This window comes from Natrix helvetica (genome assembly GCF_964273705.1).
Source record: "Natrix helvetica genome assembly, chromosome: Z".
In the NCBI taxonomy this organism is placed as follows: domain Eukaryota; kingdom Metazoa; phylum Chordata; class Lepidosauria; order Squamata; family Natricidae; genus Natrix; species Natrix helvetica.
Genome location: NC_138554.1, coordinates 109,189,795 through 109,217,580, shown reverse-complemented (window position 1 = coordinate 109,217,580; position 27,786 = coordinate 109,189,795). Strand labels below are relative to the sequence as shown.

At 41.5% G+C, this 27,786-nt stretch overlaps 1 long non-coding RNA gene across 1 annotated transcript in view; it reads left to right on the top strand.

Moving 5' to 3' along the window:
• The first annotated feature begins 7,571 nt into the window (after positions 1–7,571).
• LOC309382059 overlaps positions 7,572–27,786 on the top strand; it is a 138,833-nt gene continuing 118,618 nt past the window's right edge. The window contains exons 1-2 of the long non-coding RNA XR_014173624.1: positions 7,572–7,660; positions 9,291–9,419. This is a non-coding gene — a long non-coding RNA (uncharacterized lncRNA). The remainder of the gene's footprint in view (positions 7,661–9,290; positions 9,420–27,786) is intronic.

Here is a 27,786-nt window from a genome sequence, read left to right as displayed (position 1 = left end):
GTAGAGACCCCTCACCCAACGAGGCGTTCACTAGGCCCAGGAGCCAGTCGCGCGTAACCTCCCAGGATGCCAGTACAAGCCAGGAGGGACACGGGTCCAATAAACATGTGGTGGGTCGCAGACGTCCACGCAACCTGTCCAAATCCTTGATGGCAACCGAGTCAAACTCCTCCCAAAGCGGTCCCTCAAGACTCGCCACGGGCGTCTCTACTGAACCACTGAAAGGGGCCCATCCCATCCGGATTTGAGCGACTTTGTCCTGTAGATATTTCCCAAACTCCTCTGCTCTGCCCTGTAAAGGGGCTTCCCGCGGTCTCTCAAACAAGAGGGAGCGAGTCACCCGAAACAGGGCGGCAGGGCGGTTATCTGCGGACGCAATAAGAGCGGCGCAATGTTGACGTTTGGCCGCTCTTAATGCCACGAGGTACGTCCTCAAATAGGCTCGTGCCTGTGCTCGGTCAAATTCGGAACGGGAGGATCTCCAACGACTCTCTAGGCGTCTCTTGTGGCGTTTCATCACCCTTAGCTCCTCGGTAAACCAAGGGGCCAGGGTGGTTCGTCGCCGCAGGAGAGGCCGCAAAGGCGCCACCCGGTCTAGGGTAGGAAAAGAGTAAGGTTCTACATTTAGGCAACAAAAATGAAATGCACAGGTACAGTATAGGGGGTACCTTGCTCAACAATAGTAACTGTGAAAGGAATCTTGGAGTCCTAGTGGACAACCATTTAAATATGAGCCAGCAGTGTGCAGCAGCTGCCAAAAAAGCCAACACAGTTCTAGGCTGCATCAATAGAGGGATAGAATCAAGATCACATGAAGTATTAATACCACTTTATATTGCCTTGGTAAGGCCACACTTGAAATATTGTATTCAGTTTTGGTCACCACGATGTAGAAAAAAAATGTGGAGACTCTAGAAAGAGTGCAGAGGAGAGCAACAAAAAAGAGGGAGTCAAACTATTTTCCAAGGCACCTGAGGGTAGAACAAGAAGCAATGGGTGGAAACTAATCAAGGAGAGAAGCAACTTAGAACTGAGGAGAAACTTCCTGACAGTTAGAACAATTAACCAGTGGAACAGCTTCCCTCCAGAAGTTGTGAATGCCTCAACACTGGAAGTCTTTAAGAAGATGTTGGATAGCCATTTGTCTGAAACGGTATAGGGTTTCCTGCCTGGGCAGGGGGTTGGACTGGAAGACCTCCAAGGTCCCTTCCAACTCTGCTATTGTATTGTATTGTATCTTCATTAGTCACTCTGCAGATGACATTAGGGAAAAAAGGGGGGGGTCAGAAAAGGCATCTCTGAACTTATGGAATGAGCATACAAAGCGTAGATTAATTAGGGCTCAAAACCTCAGACAAGAAGGAACTTCAAAAGGCAAGAGGAAACACATTTTTTCTCGCCAAGGCTCTTAGATAGAGTGGGAGGCATGGGCACCTGCCGGAAGAATTGTTGAGGAAGTTGTTTGCGGGGATCGGTAGTTAGAGGCACACATGCTGTTGTTAATCAGATTGCTGCAGCCTGTCTCTGTTGTGACAAAACAACCCAAGGACAGGATGGAAACTTCCTTTGGAAGTCCTTCTACAGGGCTCCCAGGTGCTGTATGGCGAATAGATGTCCCCACAATTTCGCCAGAAAGTGAGATTTAAAGATCTCTTGGTTTTGTTTGTACTAAAAGACATTGTGCCTTTGGGGTGCCTTTGAATAGGGCCTCAGATTCTGGCCACCATCAGATGAATCAAGAGCCCCACCCAGATGCAAACGATGTGTTAATGAAAGTCTCCATACATCTGGATCTTTAAAATTATGCCAGCTCTGCTGGGAGATCCAACCTAGAACCCTGGCTGAATGCAAACAATGTGTGGACAAACATCTCTATACATTGTCTCTATACATCTTGATCTTTAAAAATATGCCAGCGCGGGCTGGGAGGTTAAGAAAGGTTTGGATCTTTAAAAATTAGAGATCCAAATTAGAAATGCAACACCAGGGCAGAGACCGGTATTAACAATCTAGTGCTTAAGGAGATAGAACAACGGGCATAACTTCGAGCAAAAGTAAGAAATTTAGCAGGTAATTTTTAAAAAATGAAGACTTAAAGGACCCCCCCCCTTCCAGGTCTGAAAGTGTTGTTTCAGGGTATTTGTGCATGTAGGTCTGTATGGATTGAATAAAATGGAAATTGCATGAAAGGTCTTTGTGAAAAATAAAAGAGAGAAAGAGAGATGACAGGATGCAACGTAAAGCTGAATTGCTGACAGTTGCATTGTCAAATAATTCCAAAGCCCAAAGCAGAGGTCGATGTAATTGGTATAAGAAAAAAAAAGGGCCACTGGCTACAAGAATGTCCCAAGAATGTCCTTTTGGGTCGTGCTATCCTATGCAAAATGGGAGCTACACTGTCCTTTGAGGAAGATAAAATGGCTCTAATGATGAGGCACTCCTCCAGATGACATATGGCAAGTAATGGTGGTTCAAGAATCCACCAGGCCAGGCGTATCATCATGCACCAATAATTATACAAGTAAAGCCTCTAGCCATGCCTGTTTGCCTATGCCTTCTTCACCATCTCAAATACATAGAGACAACTAAAAACTATTTGCTTTTGAGTAGGAAAAAACCAGTAACAGGTCAAAAGAGGCTGTTTGCTTGGACTAGGTTTCTCCAAGGATTTAAAAATTCACCTACCATTTTGGTGAAGCCTTTGCCTCAGACCTAGAAAATTTCCAGCCTTGCGAAGATGGAAGCGTGCTACTCCAATATGTAGATAATATCTCAGTAACCGAACAGACGAAGGAGATTTGTTGAAGAAAAAAATACCAATCTATCAATTGCTTCATCTGTTAATGGACAAGGGACACTGTGCCCCAAGGCAAAAAGTTCAGCTGGAAAAACCCCAAGTTAAATACTGAAGATACACCATAAGTCATGGACACAGAGAAATAGGAAATGAGCGAAAAGAAGCTGTATGTCAAATTGCGGAACCTCCTTACGCATATGACCAGGAAAGAGTTGCGAGAATTCTTAGGTGCAGCAGGATATTGCAGAATGAGGATTTCAAATTTCGCGCTTCTAGCCAAACCTCCTTACGCAGGGGGGGGGGGGGGGGAGAAGAAGAACCCTTGCTTGGAGTTTAAAGCAGAAACAGGTGTACAAAGCCCTAAAGTCAGAATTATCTCAGGCTCTGATAAGAAAAAGGAAAAGGAAGTTGACAACAACCTGTGGCTTATCTATCTAAACAACTGGACTGTGTTGCAAAAGGCTGGCCACATTGCCTAAAATTCTAGCCGCCATGGATCTCCTAATGGAGGAAGCTAATAAATTAACTTTCAGACAGCCTACCAATATCTACACTAGCCACGCAATTCAAGGAATTTTAGAAATGAAGGGACATTTATGGTTAACAATCCCTAGAATTTACAAATATCAGGCACTCCTGACTCAAAATCCACAAGTGACCTTGAAGCAAACAAATGCCCTAAAACCTGCCACCCTTTTGCCAATACCAGGACCCGAAATTGAGCATAATTGTATGAAAATCATTGAGAGTCAGTTTTCATGCAGACCAGACTTAACGGACGTGCCGTTGAAATATGCAGACTATAACTTGTTCACTGATGGATCAAGCTTCATTACTATGGGAGAACATTATGCAGGCTATGCAGTAGTCTCTCCTGCCCAAGTCTTTGAGAGTAGACCTCTCCCAAAAGGCACTAGTACCCAAGTAGCAGAATTATGGGCTTTAATCCATGCATTAGAGAGGGCAAAGAATGAAAAGGTGAACATCCGAACTTACTCTGTATGCCTTCCTTACTTTGCATATCAATTCTGCTGATTATAGGGAAAGAGGTCTTTTAACGGCCTCAGGAAAGAAATTAAGCAAATGTGTAAATCGCACTGTTAAGGAAAAGATAAGGTGTGTTTTGAAACCCACCTTAAATGGGTAGATGCCTTACCCTTAGGTCTCTGGTCTGTGAGATGTACTCCATGTAAAGAACTTAAATTATCTCCTTTTGAAATGATGTTTGGACGGCCACTGGTTATAAGCCATAATTTGAAAAATCACATAGGGGACCTAGGACAGCTGGGGTCCTCATGGGTGAATCAAATGGTGGGAGAATTGAATAAGCAAATACAAGAAATCCAACAGAATTGTGTCTCCCTTACTACCACCATTTTTAACAACTTCCAGTCATAATATTCAGATGGGGAACAGAGTGTGGTAAAACACTGGAAAGGGAAGAATTTGAAACCTAGATGGAAGGGCCCATATACTGTGCTCATGTGTTCTCCACTTGCAGTAAAAGTGTTGGAATCCAAGTTTTGGACTCACTGGACTCGAGTTAAGCCAGCTGCTGATGAGTATTGGGAGGCAGACCAGGAAGAAGCTCATCCTCTAGTGATATGCTTAAAGAAACTCCCCCTAAAAACTGCCCTACCGGCAATGGGCAGAATATACGGGACAGAAGAGGCCCTACTGAAGTCACCCCTGGAAGCTGACTTCTCGACGTATGGCTGAAGATTTGGAGGAGGAAGACAACGTTCTATTTATTAGATATAAGATGTATTAGAAAGTGTGAGCACCTGTCAGGAAATGGCAAGCCAAGTATTCATAGTCATAACTGCACTATCTCTCGCTTTAGTGAATGTACTTATTTGTTGTATTGCACATTCATCCCTCAGGAACTGTCCCCTCCAGAGGAAGACCGGTGCTGAGGCTAAAATCATTGACTGTGACAAAGAGGAGTGCGAATCTTCTGATGACACTTATGTTTGGAGAACTGTGGGAATGGGTTCTTTGCAGTATAATAGGAGTTTTCGGATTGTGGGTAATATGTTTAGCAAATAATATTTGGTTTTGTGGGTTGCCCAAAGCTGATATTGCCATTCCTTAAACTATATATAACCCCTCCCTGATGCGGTGATTCAGTAGGATAAAAGAATTGTGTTAGGAGAAGTTTTGTGTGAGGGACAATTATGAGCCTTTTGTGGCTCTGGCTGTTATTGGCAATGAGCTTGTTAAGTGATAACGTCTTGAATGTTGCGAAAATACCCGAGCAAACCCCCCCCCTGCTCTTGAAGAAAGATCCGTGGATGCTAAAAATCCCGAAGAATAGGGTGGAATCAAGTTACAGGATATGGTTCAGGTCTGCTCCCGCCAACGGTGAATCATTTATGCTTGGGGACAGAACCGTAAGCCAATTCCAACACCTAAAGTCAATTATCTGACAAACCCTGTAAGAAAAAGGGGCAAAGCATAGGGAAAACAGACCCCTGCAACAATTGAGAAAGAGTGCTGGAGTTAGGTCAAAGCTTAATCAATCAGTCTGATCCTGCCCTGGGTCAAAAATACTGGTTGTGTCTGTCTGCTGGATCTTTACCTTATCATGCTGTTTCAGTTGAGCCAGATCTTTGAAAACAACAACAACAACAACAACAACAACAACAACAACAACAACAACAAAGCTACGATAGTCCTTGTGCATCAAACAATATCAGGAACCTGGCATTCCTGTGGGACCCTATCTGAATGCCCATCTGAAATGTACCTTGCCCCCAGGAAAACCCTTGTAGATGTGAAATTAACTTGCAGCATGTCTCCTTCTGCTCACAAGCTCTTCCAACAGAAGGTCACTTTCTCGCTCCCGCCCCTACTCATTTTTAACAGTTGGGAGGGGAGTCTGACTACTGGAAGGTGCTCAAGGCCATTCCAGCCACCCCGCCTTCCCATTTGGCTTTCAATACAATCCACCATGGAATTTTGTGTTCATTTTCCCTCTGGAAACACCAGTTCCCACTATCTCTTTGAAGGACCAGTTCTCAGGGATAGGCAAATGGACCTTAACCAAGAAGTTTCATTACAGCCCCTGACTGGTATGTACTTGGCAGGAACCTTACAGGTCTGGACTAATGAAAAGAACCTCTGAGCCCATGCCTTTTCTATGAACATAGTGTGTGTAGGGGAAAATTGAGTGTTCTTATGTGGTAAAAGCTTGCTGTTTCTATATGAATAGATCAGGGGAAGTCTGGGAGGTGGTCCAAGAACTACGAGTTTGAGCTTCCCCTATTGATCAAAAAGTACAAGGAACAGATGTGTGGTTCTCTTGGCTACCGGGAACAGGTTGGATCAAGCAAATGCTATTTCTTTTATTATGTGGAATCGCAAGTTTAGCCTTCCTCCCTTGCATAATACCCTTGCTTAAACAACTCGTTATGAGGTCTGTAAAAGAAACACAGGCTGAAAAGGAGTTAATGTTAAATAGAAAGCCTAATCCCACATACCCTCAAGGAAGATGATAGTCAAATTGCACTCTTAGAAGAAGAGAAAGTGATTTTGGAAGATATGCCCTAAGATGTGTATTGCTTGTATCCTTGCTTTTTTGCTATTCTGTATCCTGCATGCTTATATTGTTAATCTAACAGGCTAGACTCAATTGTGGGTATTAATAGAGTCTATAAGGGGGGAAATAAAGTAGAATAAAATATGGATTAAAATATAAGAATGAAGACATGGCATAAAAGGAACAGTTAGAAGCTTGCTTAAAGGGATAGGGAAATGTAATCAGCCTTCAACCACAAGATATTCCAGCAAATGTCCCTATGTCAAAAGTCCAAAACCACAAGGTTCAATTAAAGTTCACTAATGGCACATAGTCCATACCTGTAACAAAAGGAGAAGTAAGACCCCCATCTCCTTATAAGGCTTTTTCCTCAAGGTAACCAATAAGAAATGAGTTAAGTGTTTCCGTGTTATGCTGTCTTTGAGAATGTATAAGAATGCATGCTTCGATAATGAAGGTCATTCAGAAATTCACAACGTTGTCATGGGCTAACTTTTCTGAACCTGGCTGCCAAATAAACTCCTCCTGTATCCTGAGAAGTCTAAAGTCTGTCAATTTCTGCCACACTGTAGAGCTTTAAAACCTCACTATGCTCCTTAGTCTGAGTGTTACATATGCCAAAGGTCCTGCCTCTGAACCATATTGTTAACAGCACAGACACCTTGCTTTCTATATACTTCGAAGTACCCTGTTTCCCTGAAAGTAAGACCTCCCTGGATAATAAGCCCAATCAGGCTTTTGAGCTCATGCGTAAAATAAACCCTCCCCTGAAAATAAGCCCTTCCAGAAAATATTGCAATACAGCAGCAGCCTTGAGGTTACTATGCTGACCCCTCCTGCACCTCAAAAATAATAAGACCTCCCTTAAAATAAGACCTGTCTTATTTTGGGGCAAAGACTCTAAGTTTTAATGTTTTTACCGGTTTAATGGTTTTAAGTTTTGTTGTTTTAAAATGTTTTTAAAATATTAATTGTAATACGTTTTGAATGGTAAGCACCCAGAATCATTGGCTGAGATGGGTGGCTATAGAAATTGAATGAATGAATGGAAAGAGTATTAGGAATGTCTGCTGCTTTGAATTATTTAAATGCAGGGACAATTAAAATAACATAAAAACGTATAAAAACTATTAGATTGTAAAAAAGAAAGATTATAAAAAGAAAAAAGTCTAGATTCTAATGTGCAGTCTCTTTATCCCATCCCAGGACTTGAGGGAGGAAATCCGGGTCTTAAGTGCTTTTTGGAAGGCTAGGAGGACAGAGATGCGTGCCAAACTTCAGGGAGAAGAGTGTTTGAAAATACAGGGGTTGTCACAGAAAAGGTATGCTTCAGTGCAGTGAGGCACATTAGTCAATATATTTTAACTCATAGCTGGCGTATTTGCAGAATAAGTCTTATGTGACAAACATAGGGAGGATTTACTGATAGCATTCCAAACTCGAAGCAAATATAGTGGTATAAGTTCATCCAACATAATAGGCAAAAGTGTTTGTGATACAGTAGATTGTGTGAGCTCAATTGAATATATTGTTATACCCATTAAAATGCAAGGATACAATAAACATTATTATTACAACAAAGCAACATAGTGAGCATTTACAATGCTAGACTTATGAACCCAAGATACAGGTTCAAGTTCAACTTCAGCCATAAAGGTCCACTGGGTAATTTTGGCCATTTGCTCTCAGACCAACCAATCTCACTGTTGTTGCAGGAAAAAAATGGCACAATGAGTCATATATATGCTGCTTTGGGCTTCTGATGTTCATTTCCTATAAATGAACGAACCAGTGTTTCTAACAAACAACCTGGCCAGCCTACTTCTTAAGAACATGAGTGGTTTTGCTGGAAGTGGTTTCTTCGTGGCCTTATCAGGTCCTTTGAATCCAGTTAGCCATATAATGTTAGTGCTAAATATGTTTAAACCAGTTAATGGTTTATTCATTAAATCATAGTTGGCTTAGGGTATTTAAATACAGACCAATTCTTTTCCTTAAAACAAATTAGATTTACACATCACATGAAACCATAAATTGGTTTGTTTAGTTTAGGGTTACGATAATATGCAAAACCACCCATTTTTGGTTTATCATAATTTTTTGATTAGCCATTATTTATAACTTAGTACAATGTGTGATCCAGACAACTGTGGTTTATTCAATAAACTAGAGTTAAGGAAATGTGGCTTAGGATAATGTCAACCATAGCAATGGTTATTTTCAATGGAATTTAGACAGGCTTTTGCACTCAGAGAACTTAATGAGACATTTTGCATAATTTATATATGTATGATTGCACCCTAAATTTTCTTTAAAATATGACATTAAGCCCTGATGTTTTATTTGTTATGGATGGAGTTAATCTAATGCAGCCTTCTCTAGTCTGATGCCCTTCAGATGTTCTGAAAATATAAATTCTAGATTTTATAGATAAATTGATCAGAAATTCAAAAAAATTATAGCAATATTCCAGACAGGACAAAGTGGCTATGGATGCAAGGGACCTCAATGTTAACTCCGTATGGTGTTGCATTACCCCACACATATCCATTAGGGGGATCCTCCCGGACTCATGACTCTTTCAAGAGCAGGTGGCAGTCCCAGGTAGGAGGGCCTTTGTGCAACTTCATGTTGTTCAACAATTGCACTGTTACCTGGCTCATGAGGCCCTGCACATGGTTATTCATGCCTTAGTCACCTATTGGCTGGATTATTGCAATGCGTTCTACATTGGCTACCCTTGAAGACTATTTGGAAGCTGCAGCTGCTGTAGAATGCAACAATATGCACAGTTCTGGGAGCTCTATGAGCTGCATATAGAACACTGCTACTGCACAAGCTGCATTGGTTACAAGTTTGCTTCTGGATCAAAGTCAAGGTGTTGGCTGTTACCTTTAAAGTCCTACATGGCATGGATCCACAGTATCTGAGCAGCCATCTCTTTCCCTGTAGCCTGCCCCAATCATGCCATTGGAAGAGGATTGCTACAGATCCTGTTTGTTAACGAATTCCAGCAAGTTTATTCAAGGAGAAGAAGCTTTTCCACGGTGGCCCATCCTTTGAAGCACTCTACCACCGGAGGTAAGAACCACTTCCACACTTTTGGCATTGCAGAAGGCATTAAAATGTGAGTTTGCCATTTGTCCTATCGCTGGATGTGGCTGATAGGATTCGAAGATCTCATCCCCATCGTATACTTCTTTTAATTCTGGTTTTAGTATAGTTTTTGTAATCTTAATCTATGTACTTTTAATTATTTTTCTACTTGCTTTATAATTTATAAGCCGTCCAGAGTCAACTTGTAGGAAAGATGGGCAGTATAAAAATTTAATAAATAAATATATCTAGAATACTTCTGTTTGGGACACATAATAGATTTATTTTTTTTCCTTTGCAGAAGTTTCTTTTAAATAGAATATTTAGAATAGAATAGAATATAAAGAATTTCTAATATATGTACTTTTCTCTCTCTGTCTCTCTCATCTCTTTTTTTCTGATCCTGCCTTTATATAGAAATGAAAATTATTTTTCAGTTTAAATTGATAATGTGATGATTATGCATCTCTGTGTAATAAAAGCTCAAAAGATCACATGTATAACTGAAATGTTGAGTGAGATCCCTTTTCAGAAAGTCTGATTTATTTCGGAAGAAGGGCTTCTAAACATTGAGATAAATAAATGCATATGCTTATGCCTAGGCTGAAGCTGAAATTCTCAACTTCTACCTGGGAATTAGATTAATTCCCAAGTAGGCATTTATGGGATTCTGATTATAAACTTACATGTAGGTCTCACTTCAAAATATTTTACATGTTTCAGATCATCAATATTAGATGAAGACTTTTTACTTGCTCACTGTAATTGCAGCATATTATATTTCCCACTTTCTGGCTATAGCTCTGCCTTTTAAAAAAATACCCCAGTTTCCAATATTGAACCACATCTGGAAACAGGAAACAGAATAAAAGTAAATAAAGTAGGTATTAATACTAGGTTTGAGCTTAAAAACTGGTTCAGTTCTAGACTAGAGTTATATTACTGTATTTTTCAGAGTATAAGACTCACCGGAGTATAAGATGCACCAAGATTTTGAAGAGGCAAATTTAAAAAAAAAAGGTTTTGCACTCTGCAGATCTCCCCAAAACGGCCCACTTTTCGTGAAAATGAGTCTGTTGTTTTTTTTTTTAAAAAAAGGACATGAATAGCCTTCAGGAGGCTTGTAGAGTGCTCCTGGGTAGTAGGAAGGCCCAAAAACGAGAAAGAAATGGGCCACTTTTTGCAAAAATTGGTTCTTTTTTGTAAAAAAAAAGGGCATGCATAGCCTTTAGGAGGCTTATGGAGTGTTCCTGGGGGCTGGGGTGGAGGCAAAATTGAGCAAAAAATGACTCCGTTTTTGCTCATTTCTGCCCTATCCAGCCCCCAAGAGCCCTCTGAAAGCCTCCTAAAGGCTATGCATGGCCATTTTGCTGAAGGGAACGGGTTTTCGGGAGGAAGAAAGTGCTGCATCCAGTGTATAAGATGCACCCACATTTTCAGCCTCTTTGATGGAAAAAGGTGCGTCTTATACTCCAAAAATATGGTAATTAGAGTATTGTGTGAACCCAGTCTATTAAGCTTGCAGCAAAATTGGGTTTATGATGATGATTTCTTAAATTTGGCTGCTGCCTGATTTCCAGCAGTTCCAAGCAATTTATACATTGTTTAAAACATTAAAGACAAGAAAACAACAAGAGACAAAGAAAAAAGATAAAACATGGCAGAATGAGAAAACCAGATAGGAAAAAACAAAATAGCCCTCATAGTTTAAAGAGGGCTTCCGTCACCCTTGCCAAAGGCCTGGGCAAAGAACCAAGTCTTCAAGACACCAGTGGGTGGCGAGGGGTATTTAGATCTTGGGGGAGTCTCATTCCAGAAACAGGCACCTCTACAGTTGCTGCTGTGAAGAATTAATATCAATCCAAAATAAACATTGAATAGAATGTCACAGAGTTTATAAATATAACCCAAATGTAAGAAATAGTGCAAAAGTAGGAATGTCAGTTTTCCAATTATGACAGATTTAAATTGGTTAATTATTTTTTAATGTAATGGTTTATTTTAAACAGTTGCTAAATTATGTCGTGTTTTTATCTAGGAGAAGGTAATTAAGAATAGGTGGTATATTTATTTCTTACCCAATCCATATCCTAATTAAATTATTGCTTTTATTCCTGGGAAGACATCACCCAATTGTTTTCATTCTCAGAAGTTAGGGTACCAGTTTCCAACAGATTCCAAGTTGTGTGCTGACTTAACTTAAACTTTCATTTAGAATAGAGTAATGCAAAATCTATTCCTTTACAATTCTTACTTTGAAACATGCTTACTTTTGGAGTTCTCTGGCACCCAAGGAAGAGCTATTCTGCTAAAACAAGTTTATAGTCAGTCTGTCAAACCACTTTGAAAGTAATTTTTGTCAGAATGATTTTTCTCAAGTCAAAAGGAAAAAAACCTTTTCAATCATCCCTGTGTTCCAGGAAAAAAGAAGAAATATAAAAACCTGAATACAGTAGGTAAACTTAACAATATTACATTTTGAAAGCTTCCCCATAAATAATTCAGTTGGCACCAGCTCCTCAAAAGGCAGAAGCTGGTGTACTTTTATGTCTTTCAGGGGGATAATTTTAATTTATTTCAGTTGAGAGTTTTCCTAAAATATGCTAAGTACATCTATTTTCTGTAAAAAGAAAGTAATTTTCTCTCCCATGAGTGACAAAATTCTTTGTAATATAGAATGTTATGTGCATGAAAAGGATGAGAAAAAATATCCTTTTTTGCTAAACAAAATATTAAATAGTGATCCATGTGGGGTAGATTTGTTTATTTTAGAAAGATTTCCTATTTTTAATAATAAGTATGGCTGCAGAGAGTTGGTGTAACAAATTTCTAATGAGAGAACTATGGAAGTACATGTTAAAAATACACACTTATGCCTGTAAGTCTGTCTAAATACCTGAATATTTGTAATATTATGGATTAGAAATATAGTTAGCCTATGATTATCAGTAATTTTTTCGACGTAGAGAATGAGGTCTGCTCTGGTAAAATTTTAGCACTCAGAAGAAAGGCAACATTATTCAATCAAGTATTTGTAATTTACTATATTCAGTCATTTAATCATTCCTGTCCCCTGCAGTAAAAATAATTTTCAGGTAGCAAAGTATTTGCAAAAATGAAATACAGGTACTCTTCAACTTATGACCACAATTGAGCCCAAAATGTATGTTGGTGAGAAATTTGTTAAGTGAATTTTGCCCCATTTTATGACTTTTCTTGCCACATTTGTTACGTACCATATTTTTCTGAGTATAAGAGACACCGGAGTATAAGACGCACCAAGGTTTTGAAGAGGCAAATTTAAAAAAAAGTTTTTGCACTCTGCAAACCTCCCCAAAACAGCCCATTTTTCATGAAAACGGGCCCAATTTTTTTTTCAAAAAAGGGTAAATCGCTGCTGTTATTAAATTATAACATAGTTGTTAAATGAATATGGTTTCCCCTTTGACTTTGCTTGTCAGAAGGTCGCAAAAGGAGATGAGATTACTACTAGACACTGAAATTGTGATAAATGTCAGTAGTCAAGCATTCGAATATAAATCATGTGACCATGGGGATGCTAAAATAGTTGTAAGTGTGAAAAATAGTCACAAGTCACTTTTTTCAGTGATGTAACTTTGAACAGTCACTAAATGAAATGAACTGTTGTAAATCCTGTATACTACCTGTATGCTAACATCAAAATGAATTGAAATATCATCAAATGAATGGAATTAATAGCTGATGAGATGAAACTGTGTGCCAGACAGACTACATATTTGATATCCATTAATCTCAGAAATAAACAGGACAGCTATTCCATCAAAGTAAAAAAAAAATCTGTCCATTTCTTTTGTTGCATCTCCAAAATTCTGGCAGGTTAGGTAACCCAATACATGTTTAATCAAATTAATAAGTTAGAAGCATTTTTAGTATTTCAAGAAAAGGCATATTTTAAAAATGTTTTAAGCCTTTAATAAGTATTTTTTAATAAATACTAAGTAGTATAAACATTTTGTATTATTACAAAAAGTGCCATATTGGTTGTGATGAGGTATATAAGTCTATGGACCTTTGCATGGAATTAGCTTCATTGCATTAAACATATTTATTTTTTTCCAAAGGGTTATATCTTTAAAAAGCTAATCCTATTTTTTGTCACACAGTAGGAAGCACCCCTATAAAATGCAGTTACCAAGGCTCTAGGGCCCTTCTTCTTAATTCTTTTGCAAGTGGAAACCATAATTCTATAAATAAATGGTGCCCTTGAGTCTTACTTTCTGGTAACTGCCTGAACTAGGCTTGCAGTTTTCTAGGCAAGATTTCAAAAACAAGTTGCCATTGCCCTTCTCCTAGAGGTGAGAGGGTGATTTAGCCAAAATTGCCCAGCTGCCTTTGTACCTAAGGCAGGACTAGAAGTCACTGTCATCTGGTTTCTAACTTGGAGCCTTAACCATTATACCAAATTGGCTTGAATCACAAATAAACATCCAGAAAAATGCAAAGATTAAATAAACCACTTCCCTATATTTCCACCTTTTAAGAGCATGGATATTCATATTTATTGGCAGAGATCATTATTATAATTGCATTATGTTCTCATTTGATAAAATAATAATAATAATAATAATAATAATAATAATAATAATAATAATAATAATAATAATAATAATAATAATAATAATAATAATAATAATAATAATAATAATAATAATAATAATAATAAAATTTATTTCTTAGCCGCACCCTCTCCCGAAGGACTCGGGGCGGCGTACAAGAAAACACATAAAATATAAAATAGACAACACACACACAACAAACAAATACATGTACATGGACATGGAGAAGGGAGGCAGATGAATAGAGACAATTAAAACACAGTAAAATCTAAAAACCCCAGAATTAAAATTAAAAAACCCGTCAGGAGCAGAGTGAACGAACTATGGTTGAGCCAGGCCAGCTATTTGGAATAGGTGGGTCTTGAGCTTTATCCGAAAGGCGCGGAGGTCAGAGGTAGTCCTAATATCCGGGGGAAGGTCATTCCACAGGGCTGGGCCCGCTACAGAGAAGGCTCTGCTCCTAGACACCGCCCCCCCGACATTGTCTGGCGGACGGCACCTGGAGGAGTCCCTCTCTGTGCGAGCGGATTGGTCGCAGGGATGTATGGGGCAGGATAGGATCCCGCAGGTATCTAGGTCCTGAGCCATGGAGCGCTTTAAAGATCGTTATCAAGACCTTGAAACGCACCCGGTAGACCACAGGGAGCCAGTGCAGCTCGCGCAGGAAAGGTGTCACATGGGAGTACCTTGTACTCCCCATAATTACCCGCGCGGCCGCGTTCTGGACCAACTGTAGTCTCCGAGTGCATTTATGTAGAGAGCGTTGCAGTAGTCCAGGCGAGACGTCACCAGCGCATGAGTGACTGTGCGCAAGGCATCCCGGTCCAATAGGGGGCGCAATTGGCGCACCAGGCGAACCTGGTGGAATGCCTCCCTTGCCACGGCCGTCACATGGTCATCCATGGACAGCCGGGCATCCAGGAGGACGCCCAAATTGCGCGCCCGCTCCACCGGGGCAAGTTGTACGCCCCCGATGGCCAGAGATGGAATTAACTGGTTGAACCGGGGGGCCGGAAGCCACAGCCACTCTGTCTTGGAAGGGTTGAGCCTGAGTCGGTTGTCATCCATCCAGACCCGTACGGCTTCCACACACCGGGACATCACTTCGACGGCTTCGTTGGGGTGGTTCGGAGTGGAAATGTACAGCTGAGTATCATCAGCGTACAGATGATATCCCACCCCAAAACCACGAATGATCTCACCCAGCGGCTTCATATATGTGTTGAACAGGAGCGGCGAGAGGACCGACCCCTGCGGCACCCCACAAATAAGGGGGCTTAGAGTCGACCTCTGCTCCCCTGTCAACACACGTTGCGTCCGGCCGGAAAGGTAGGAGCCGAACCACCATAGAACGGTGCCCCCGACCCCCAACCCCTCCAGTCGGTGCAACAGGATACCATGGTCGATGGTATCAAAAGCCGCCGAGAGATCTAATAGGACCAGGATAGAGGAACAACCCCTATCTCTGGCCCTCCAGAGATCATCCACCAACGCGACCAAGGCCGTCTCCATGCTGTGTCCGGGGCGAAAGCCGGACTGGCGCGGGTCTAGATAATCATTTTCCTCCAGATGTCGTGGAAACTGATAAGCCACCACACTCTCTACAACCTTCGCCAAAAAGGGAAGGTTGGAGACAGGACGATAATTGGCCAGCTCCATAGGGTCCAGGGAAGGCTTCTTGAGCAAGGGTCTCACCACCGCCTCTTTCAAGGCGGCTGGAAGAGACCCCTCGCCCAGCGAAGCGTTCACTAGGCCCTGGAGCCAGTCGCGTGTAACCTCCCAGGATGCCAGTACAAGCCAGGAGGGACACGGGTCCAGCAAACGTGGTAGGTCGCAGTCGTCCACGCACTCTGTCCAAATCCTCGATGGCAACCAAATCAAACTCTTCCCAGGTTGGTTTCTCAAGACTCGCCACGGACGTCTCCACTGGGCCACTGAAAGGGACCCAATCCTTCCGGATTTGAGCGATTTTATCCTGCAGGTATTTCCCAAATTCCTCTGCCCTACCCTGTAAAGGGGCCTCCCGCGGCCTCTGAAACAGAAGGGAGCGGGACACCCGAAACAGGGCGGCAGGGCGGTTCTCCGCGGATGCAATGAGAGCGGCACAATATTGACGTTTGGCCGCTCTCAATGCCACAAGGTACGTCCTTAAATGGGCTCATACCTGTGTTGGGTCAAATTCGGAACGGGAGGATCTCCAACGACTCTCTAGGCATCTCTTGCGGCGCTTCATCACCCTTAGCTCCTCGGTGAACCAAGGGTCCAGGGTGGATCGTTGCCGCCGGAGAGGCCACAAAGGCGCCACCCGGTTCAAGGCCCTGGTAGTCGCGTTGTTCCACGCGACCACCAGGTCCTCTACCCGAGGGCGGGTCAGGGCTACAGGAGGTGGCCCAAGCTCCATCTGGAACCTATCTGGTTCCATCAAATGAGGCCCTTTTGTGCTATTTTCTTTTTGCAAAATTGGAAAGGCCATATAATTCCAATGGGTTTCTGGTGGAGAAGGTGATCTTTGATTACTTTGGTAATTAATCATTGTTTATTTTTTTATTTTGTATATATTCTATCATTGATGTGTATGTGCATGAAAATATGCTGGATGATGGGTGCAACACCAAGATCTGAATCTTGTCTATTCTGTTTCTGTCCAATATTTGAATGTATGGCAGAAGTACAGTTAGCAGTTCCTAATATGGAAATACAAGCTGAGTTGATGTAGTGTGCTAAGCCAATATATTGATTTGGTTTATAGCTTAAATAGTTGTACAGTGCTAACCAATGGTTTACTCCAGTGATTCTCAACCTGTGGTCTGCAGACCCCTGGGGCCATGATGTCTTAACAGGGGGTCCACAACGGCTTGAACAAATGTTATGATTTAAATCTTAAGTAAAGTCTTGGGAACCTATGGCCATGGTCGGATGTCACAAAAAGTATTTAAAACAGGCCTGTGGTTAAAAAAAGGTTGAGAACCACTGGTTTACTCAATAGGCTATACTTAAACCAAGCAGGACTTAATTTGATTATAAACCCAGTAAAAAGGACATCTTTGTTGAATTTCTGTATTTTACATCACTCCAATTTTGCAGACATATAATTACGTAAGTTATCAAGAGTAAGTCAAATAATTATTTACTTACGCACTCAAAGAATGGGGCATCAAACTAGTCACTAAGTATAATATGTCTGGGTGGATATCGCACAAACAATATATTTGTTTGCCATTAGTATTAAGGATCTAAGCTAAATATAGATATTAAATGAATTATAAGAAAAATATTACACTGTAACCCTTCAGTATTCACAATGACTAACACTCAAAACCAGTAAAACAAATTCTTTAGTATTCCTGCAAACTATGCACAAAACAAATAAAGAGCATTCAAAGAGCAATGTTTGATTATATACCATCTTGATAATGATTGTATATTGCTTTTATTAAAATTAACACTGAGGTCAGGAAATTCATGAGTTTTGTAGCAGATTTATTTTAATAAAAATGGTCATTTTTCTAAGATAAAGAGTCCAATTAACCACTGGCTAGCATCCAACTGATGTTAATGATGGTTACACTCACCGTGACTATGTCTACAATATAATGCAGATGGTTTATATTAGGAATGGTGGACTATGTGGGGGAGGGAGAGAGTTCTTCCCGGTTTTAGCTTGGCTATCCACAGAGACAGGAAGGAAAATTATGAAATAAATTGTGGTTTCATGTATCAGAAGCAAGCATGACATCTCAAGAAAAAAGGAGTGGCAAGACACTTTTTTTAAAATGCTATAATGAAGCTACTTTCCAGTGATTAAAGATTGGCATATTCAACAGAAAACAGAGCTGAAACTTTAATGCAGAATATATCACTCAATACTATTTACATGAAAAGCTGTATTTATGGAAATATTGTTTTCTGCTTATTATAACTATTTAATGTTCAGGAGTTCTATCTTCTGTAGATGGCCTCCAAATAGAGATTTCCAGATCACCGTTCTTCTAAAATCATTAGGACAGTAACCTTAAAAGCCCAACACTTTATCCTTTCACAGGCTAGTTTTTATCAGACTAGTTAACAATGCCTATAGCTATTTTTTTACATTGGAGAATGTCCCAGTGAAGCTAGTTTTAATATCATATAAGAGTGTATGTATTATATGTAATACAAAACCCAAAAGCCATTGAAGAAAATCTTGATCCTTAGAAAAATTTAAAGTATTTTTTAAAAAAGGCTGTCAGTAGGGAAGTTAACTAGATATAAGCATTAATATATGAGAACTCAACCATATTCTGATAATTCTGGTGAAGTAATGACCTTGGAGGGACGCAGTGGCTAAGACGCTGAACTTGTCGATCAGAAAGGTTGGCAGTTCAGCGATTCAAATCCCTAGTGCCACATAATGGAGTGAGCTCCCATTACCTGTCCCAGCTTCTGCAAATCTAGCAGTTTAAAACCACGTAAAAATGCAAATAGAAAAATAGGAACCACCTTTGGTGGGAAGGTAAGAGCGCTCCATGCACCTTTGGCGTTTAATCATATCAGCCACATGACCACGGTGACATCTTCTGACAGCGCTGGCTCTTCGGCTTTGAAGCGGAGATGAGCACTGCCCCCTAGAGTCGGGAATGACTAGCGTATATGTGCGAGGGAACCTTTAATGGTCTTGGGTCACAAGGAGTTGGAAACAACTGAATAAGCATCTTAGATACAATACATATTAAAAACACATATTGCAAAAGTTAAAAAGGAAAGTAGATAGAGTATCCAAAACCAAACCCAATTAATATTAACAATAACATTTTAAAAATTAGATTAAAATTAACAATTAAATCAATAATTTATTTTATTTTGTTCAGGCCAGGCTGGTTTGCTGGAAAAGCCAACTTTTTAGGGCGCGTCAGAAGGACCGGAGGTCAGGGATTATGCAAAGCTCCAGGGGCAGCTCATTTCAGAGGGTAGGCGCTCCCACAGAGAAGGCTCTCCCCCTGGGAGTCGCTAGCCAACACTGTCTGGCCGATGGCACCCTGAGGAGGCCAAGTCTGTGGGATCGCACTGGATGGTGGGAGGCTACTGGTGGCAGTAGGTGGTCTCGCAGGTACCCTGGCCCTAAGCCATGGAGCGCTTTAAAGGTCATAATTAGTATCTTAAATGGCACACGGAAAACAACAGGCAACCAGTGCAGGCTGCCTAAAAGGGGTGTAACATGGGAGGACCTAGGTACCCCCATGATAACCCACGCGGCCACATTCTGAACCAGCTGAAGCCTCTGGGTGCTCTTCAAGGTCAGCCCCATGTAGAGAGCATTGCAGTAGTCCAGTCGAGAAAGGACGAGGGCATGAGTGACTGTGCACAGAGCATCCCGATCCAGGAAAGTGTGCAACTGACGTACTAGGCGAACCTGGTAAAAGCCCCCACTGGTCACAGCCGTCAGGTGTTGTTCTAAATTAAGCCGCATATCCAGGAGGGCTCCCAGATTGCGGGCCCTCTCTGAGTGGGCTAGAATTTCTCCCCCTATCATCAAAGAGGGAACAAGATGCACAAATCGGGATGACAGAAACCACAGCCACTCAGTCTTGGAGGGATTGAGCATGAGCCTGTTCCTCCCAATCCAGATTTGCACAGCCTCTGGGCATCGGGGACATCACGTCGAGGGCATTGCTTGGGTGGTTTGGGGTACAGATGAAAAGTTGGGTATCATCAGCATATTGATGATACCGTACCCCAAAACCACGGATGATCTCGCCTAGCGGTTTCATATATATGTTGATTAGGAGGGGTGAGAGAACCGACCCCTGGGACACCCCACAAGTGACACACCTCGGGGTCGATCCCTGCCCTCCAGTCAACACGAACTGCGACCGATCCGACAGGTAGGAGGAGAACCACCGTAAAACGGTGCCCCCCACTCCAAACCCCCCGAGTCTTTGCAGTAGGATACCATAGTCGATGGTATCGAAAGCTGCCAAGTGGTCTAATAGGATCAGGACAGAGGAGCAGCCCCTGTCCCAGGCCCACCAGAGATCATCGACCAACGTGACCAATGCCGTCTCCATGCTATACCCAGGCCTGAAACCTGACTGAAATGGATCTAGGTAGACAGCTTCATCCAGATACTGGGGAAGCTGACGTGCTACCACACTCTCGACAACCTTTGCTACAAAGCAAAGGTTGGAGACCGGACGATAGTTGCCTAAAGAAGCTGGGTCCAGGGAAGGCTTCTTAAGGAGGGGTCTCACCACTGCCTCCTTTAAGGCGGTGGAAAAGAACCCCTCTCTCAATGAAGCGTTGGTAATCGCCTGGAGCCAGCCTCGTGTCACCTCCCAGGAAACCGAAACTAACCAAGAGGGACACGGGTCCAGCACACAAGTGCCAGCACTGAGTCTGTCCATGCCCTCAGAGGTACAGGGTCAAACTCATCCCAGATTGTCTCCACAAGATTCATCCCCATCGACTCGCCCGAATCTACCCAGTCAGAGTCCAAGCCTGTCCGGATCTGATCGATTTTATCCTTCAGATATTGAACAAATTCTTCAGCCCTACCCTGCAAGGGATCTTTCCCAGTTCCTTAGTTAAGTAAGGAGCAGGTCACCCTAAACAAGGCAGCTGGGCAGTTGTCGGCGGACACAATAAGAGCAGAAAAATGTTGCTGTTTTGCTGTTTTTATCACCACTAAGTGAATTCTTAATATGAATTCTTACTATTGTTCGATCAGATTCGGATTGGCTGGCCCTCCAACCATTCTCTAGGCATCTTTTCCGGTGTTTCATCTCCCGGAGCTTCTTGTAAACCAGAGAGCTACCTAGGATCGATACTGGGTCAGAGGCCACAAAGGCGCAACACGATCCAAGGCCCCAGTGACTGCCCTATCCGAGACTTCCACTAGGGCTTTGGTTGAGTTGTGAGCAAGGGATTCAGGAAAAGTCCCAAGCTCCATCAGGAACCTTTCAGGCGCCTGGGGCAGAACCATCTAGTCGGTTCCGCCTCCCTGCAGCGAGGGATAGTACTATGGAAGTCAAGCCTGATGAGGAAATGATCAGACCATGACAAAGGTTGAATAGAGATATCCACTAAATCTAGATCATTTATCCACTGCCCAGAGACAAAAATCAGGTCAAGCGTGTGTCCCCTATTATGGATGGGGTCTCGAATTAACTGAGTTAGGTCCATAGCCATCATGGAAGCCATGAACTCAAGAGCTGACTTGGATGTCTCGTCAATGGAAGGCAGATTGAAATCCCCCAGGATCATAAGCCTGGCGAAATCAACCGCCAATCCAGCTAACACATTCAGCAGCTCCAGCAGGGCCGATGGAATGTAGCAGGGAGACAGGTACATAACAAAAAGGCTCACCTGAACTCCAAGGCCCCATTTCACAAAAAGGGACTCATACCCTCCTATCTGAGGCACAGTGACCTCCTGAGGTCCGAGACTTTCCCTAATAACCACCACCACCCCCTGCCCCTATCCTGGGCTCTCGGCTGGTGAAACGCCCGGAAGCCTGGTGGGCATAGTTCACTGAGGGGAACACCCCCCTCATGGCCCAACCAGGTCTCCGTAATGCACACCAAGTCCGCTGTACCCTCTTGTATGAGGTCGTAAATGAGGGGAGCCTTATGTACCACGAGCCTGGCGTTAAGTGACACCAGCCAGAGTCCTGTAATCCTGAGCACCCGGGAGTATGAGAAGGGCGATGAGGGTCGGAACATGCAATCGCTCTTAAACAGCGAACCCGCATCCCCCGAACATAATTTGGCCCTCGGCCCCCACCATATCTGCCTCTCCCACAAACAGTAGAGATGGTGAAGCCCCCAATAGAATGGCTTAATGTCTCCCCCGGAATCCCAACCCTTCCCAGCACTCCCGACCCGCACCCATTAGTTAGCTCTGGCCTGTGCCCTGGCAGACTCCCCCCCCCAAGCCTGTCTGAGCCATCCGAATCAGCCCACCCTTAAAATTTGATTTAAAACCCCCTGTAAGAAACCCATAAGAAGTCTCTTCTTCACATGCCACCTCTCGGGATCCCAAGGTCCATCATTAAGGAAGCGTCTTGATAGGCAAGAAGGCCATCCCTGGTAAGTAAGATTGCAGCATGTCGTTACCTAAAATTAAAGATTAGAGTAGTTTATAGCACTGCTTCATAGTGCTTTACAGCCCTCTCTAAATGGTTTACAGAGTCAGCATATTGCCCACAACATTCTAGGTCCTCATTTTACTGACCTCGGAAGGATGGAAGGCTGAGTCAACCTTCAGCCGATAAGACTGGTGGCAGCTGGCGGTGAGCAGAAATAGCCTGCAGTACTGTGTTCTAACTATTGCACAATCATGTTACTTACTACTCTTACTACTTCTGCATGCAAACAGAATTCTGGATGTAATTGTGATAAATATGAATATATAAAGTTGGAGTGACATATAAGTTCAGGTTGTACTACTATTTATGAATATAAATTAATGAAATATTTAAATTGATCTATTGAACATATACTAAGATGGACATCAAAGTATTTCAAAAACAGAGCATTTGGATTATTTTCTAAGGAAAATTATAGCATTTTTTTCCACTTCCAAGTGGAATTACTATAATTAATTAGCAAAAAACACTTATTTTGAATCTAGTTGTTTGGTCTATTATTTAGGTTGAGAATCTGTTAATCATTAGCAATCAGATAGTTGCTATATATGACACACTGGCAAAATCCTTTCAGAATTAATTAAATAATGAAATAGGCTTTTTTACAAACGAATTCTGAAACTTGCTCCAAACATGTAAGCAAAGCACTTCAAAGACTTTCTTAAAAACTGTCATTTAAATTCAAGTTGAAATAATCTTTCATGACTCATTTCTAACTGTGTATCTATCAATCCTAAAAGAAAAATATCTGGCTTCAATTGAACATCAGTCTGTATCAATGTGTATCTTTAAATCTATTTTTTAAAAACTTTTTTACATTTCCACCCAGCATGATAGAATGTATCTACATGTTCACATTTCCATTACACATTGGAATGTCTTTATATATTTTAGATAATTTCTCTGGCATCATGTACCAACAATCCATCATTGTATAAAAATTCTCTTTAAGACATAGCATAATGTAAATTTTAACTCTTTTGACCACATATTTTCCCAGTGATCCATTTGTATATTATAACCAAAATTCTCAGCCTACTTTATCATACATTATTTAATCTGTTCTTACGGTTCAAATTTCAACAAAAGTGTATACATTTTAGCAATTTCATTTTTATCATCTTTACAATTATATCAGGGGTGTCAAACTGGATTTGTTTCAGGGCCAGATCAGCATTGTAGTTCTCCACCAAGGGCTGGCGGCAGGAGGGAGGGAGGAAATGGGACAGACACCTCTTGCAGCATCCTAATGGCCAAAACGGGGTGCGGGGAAGCAATGCATGGCCCCCTATGCCCATTTTCAGCCTGAATGATCTCCTGCAGCACTTTCCTGGCCAAAATGGGGCACGGGGTGCCCTCCATGGCCTCTAGCAGCACTCTGCCGGCCGAAAATGGGCCGTGCAGTGGTGCCATGTGGCCCGTTCTCAGCTCCTCAGTCTCCAGCAGCATTCTCCCAGCCAAAAATGCAGCCCATCTTAGCCGACAGAGGCACTGAAGATTGCTCCTTTGATATTTCTATGCTGGCCCCATGGGCCTTGAGTTTGACACCCCTGAATTATAACTACACTTCTAATTCTGCTCTTTTTTGTTCTATACCATAAGTGTTTTATCCAGTTTAAAACCTTTTGATAACGAAATATGAAACATTAACAACTATGTCCTTCTATCATTAGTTGGTATCTTAATTTAATTTTATATTCTCCTTGATAATTCTCAAATAATGGTTCATTAATCATTTGTCTTAGTTGGTGATTTTTCTTGTATAAAATATCTCTTTTGTTGCCAAGTATCCTAAATTTGATCACATAACAATCAAATATTTAATTGTACATATTTAATTTTTTCTATTTATTGTATTTTGATGTATTCTTTGCATGGACTGTACACCGCCCCGAGTCCCTTTTGGGAGAGGGGGCGGTCTAGAAGCACAGTAAATAAATAAATAAATAAATAAATAAATAAATAAATAAATAAATAAATAAATAAATAAATAAATAAATAAATAAATAAATAAATAAATAAATAAATAAATAAATAAATAAATAAATAAATGCTGCAACAGTTGTAAATGTGAAAGATGCTCATAAATCACTTTTTTCAGTGATGTTGTAACTTTGAACAATCACTAAACTGTTGAGGATTATCTGTATATAAATAGCCACCAGATTGAAACTTGGGTCAATTTATCTTGATAAATAGTCTCATGAAAATAAAATAAATTTTCATTATTTTTCCTCCAAAGGACTTGGAAAACTTTTCATACTAACTATTTCCTACATTCTTTTGGTGTTTCCTAAATCTTTCCCAACAAAATTCTTTCCAAATGTCTTGTATTTCAACTCCAGTTATTCCTAGCCAGTATTGCTCACTAAATATGATGAAGTTTTAATCCAGCTAATCTGGAAGGCATCACATTATGGAGAGTTTGCTTAACTTTGTGGACTTCATCAATATGTCATCAAAGGATCTTCTTTTGTTGATGGATCCAATTTCCCCACATCACCATCAGTAAATATATGTAGAGATACAGATGTATTGGTTTGTGGGAAAAAGAAACATCCTGATACTATTAGTGGGACTATCCAAAATAATACCAAAGTCTATGTAAGCTTTTAAGCCCTCCAGAATTGTTCACTGGGCAAGAATATGAAAAAAAAGAACTCAGAAAAAAAAAGCAAGGAAATTTAGCTACACCTGCGGGACATCTGAAAATGAAATTAGTCTCAAGATAAATATTATATGCATAGAGCTTATTCTTATGCACTGTTTGCTATAGCACAATGATCTTTTAATGAACTCTACATGGGATGCCAAACCAAGGGTCCTTAATACAATAGCTTTAGCTCTTTGATACTCAGAAGGTGAATATACCTGGCTAGTTTAGTATAAATCACCATACCCTGGGTAAGTAGATATTGCTTTGAATCAAACTAGCAGAATTATAATCAGATGCCTTAAACCTGTCCTTCTAGATAAGATTTACTACTTAGTTGGCATTGCCCCACCTGTTTGCAGAGAAGCAACAGCATACAGAGAGGCTGCTCTGACACAGCTCTTCATATATGACAAGCACACTGGCTTTAACTAAATATTCCCTTTATTAAGAGCGCCAGCAACCATGGCAAACAATCTCTCTCTCACACACAGCAGGCTAACAAAGTCTCTAAGTGTCTGTGGAAAGCGAAGCTCACTCCCTCTTCACCTGAAATGACTCCAACACACCAGGAGTCTCTTTCTCTCTCTCAATACCCTCGTATTTGAAGTTTGTAAGGTGTGCTTACTTTGTTTTTCCAGCAGCAGAGATACACATACATGATTCGAAGAAGCACCCGACTTTCAGTGCTACAGATTTCAAGAAAAAAATCTGGTACAATTCCAGACAGCATTCAGAAGTTCGGACTATCAATAGCTGATAGCTGAAAGACAAATAGTTATTTGGCACACCTATTCATCTCTGCCTCCTCCTTTTATCCCCAGAGATATGGTAGGGCTTAGCTAGCAACAATGGCTCTTTCATCCCGAGAACCAGGCCATGGAGTCCTCTCCTCTGCCTTCTGAACATCCACGCATCAGGCACGGGGCCCAGCTGTTCCTTCTCTTCCTTATCAGCCACCCCTGGACCTGGGGGCTGTTGATTCTCTATCTGGGAGTTAATGGGCGGCCTAAGCTCCGCCTCTGTCTCTATCTCTGACATTTCCATTTCCTCTTCCCCCGTGGAGCTCTCAGATTGCCTTCATGCTGGCCCTGATTCCCACTCCACCTCCTCATCTGATCTGGCTGCCAGAGGGGCCATCAGCTGACAGGCCACAACAGAGAGGCTTAAATCATCTATATCTAGACCACACCTTCTTTAAGGCCTACAACCTACTCAAAAGAGACTAAAGTCCAGGAAAAGCTTCCTTAAGTCAACAGATGTGAAGAACTTGAAAGCAGAGTGAAAAACTACAAAGAACCAACATTGGATGGAATCAGTGGAGGAGCTGTTACCTAGGTCTTGTGAAAGCTGGGAAGTATGGAAATCATTGAATAGACCTGCATGGATCCAACAAAATCCAGACACGTTCTAAATAAATAGAACAATCCAGTAGCTTCTTATCTTAGCGATTGTGGAGATATGCAGACAACAATACATACATATATCTGATGTTGTAGCAGTACAATTGAACACAATTGCTGCTAATTTCTGGGCAAGATCTGTTTAATTTGCACATATTTTAATCTGGTATTTTATATTGTAAATTTTATCCCACAGTATGCCTTAATTGTGATGCTTCTGATATGAATAAACAAAACACTTTCAATGGCAAATCCTCATGATGTTACTTCCATCTTATTTGCCGGCTCACCACTGAGGTAGGCAACCTAAAACTATCAGGACTAATTGTCCTGATTTGGAAATGGGCTTCTAATTTTTCCACGTGGCCAATCAAAGTTGCAATCTACTTATCTCCAATCAGTCTATTCTTGTCATGTACAGGCCACTACACCAGTGGTGGATTTCAAAAAAATTTGGAACCTACTCTGTGGGTATGGCCTCCTTTGAGGGAATGGCTTGCCAGCCATGTGACTGGGTGGGAGTGGTTTGCCGGCCATGTGACCTGGTGGGAGTGGCTTGCTGGCCATGTGACTGGGTGGGAGTGGCTTGCCGACCATGTGACCGGGTGGGAGTGGCCAAGAGGATGTCACTGAATTCTTTGCCCCAATGGATGAACTACAATAAGATTAAAATAAGTACAAAAACAATAAAAGAGCTACTTACAGAAGGAGGATGACTGTTCTTGCCAGTCTTTAGTATCACTGACTCCAATGAATGGGCTGCACAAAGAAGAGACACAGAAATGAACTCTTTCATTGCATGCACTGTATTGGGATGAAACCAGCACACAAAACAATAAAGACAGCTACTTACAGAGGGAAGATTACTGCCTTGCTGGTCTTCTGCACCACCACCTCACCACCTTGCTCCAATAACCTGCACAAAGGAGAGACACAGAAAGCAAGATTTTAATTGCATGCACTGCATTAGGATGAAACAAGCACACAAAATAATAGAAAAGGAAAATTACTGTCCTTTTTTTGTGTCTTCTGCACCACCACCTCACCACTTTGCTCCAATAACCTGCACAAAGGAGAGACACAGAAAGCAGGACTTTAATTGCTTGTACTTCACTATCTCAAGGATGAACCCAGTACAGAACACACCACACCCAGCAATAAAGACAGCTACTTTCAGAGGAAGGATCACTGGCTTGCTGGTCTTCTGCACACCACCTTATCAATTTACTTTGCTCAAAAAACCTTCACAAAGGACAGACACAGAAAGCAAGACTTTAATTGCTTGCACTTCACTATCTCAAGGATGAACACAGCCCAGACCACACCACATCAGCCGTGTGGTGGTGCACTCTGAGCCAAATTTTCACTGTAGGAATTGAGTCCCATCTCTCAACAGGTATGCCAACAGCACTTATCACCATCAGATTACTTATGTTTGGAACAATGAGGCATGTTCTTTGCTCTGAACATATGAGGTTCATTTTTGAGAACCCTCTTTCCGCCTCTGCTGAACTAACAGCAATTGTCCTGACAATGTCTCTAGCTTTTCTGATACTGTCAGGAATTTGTACTTCTC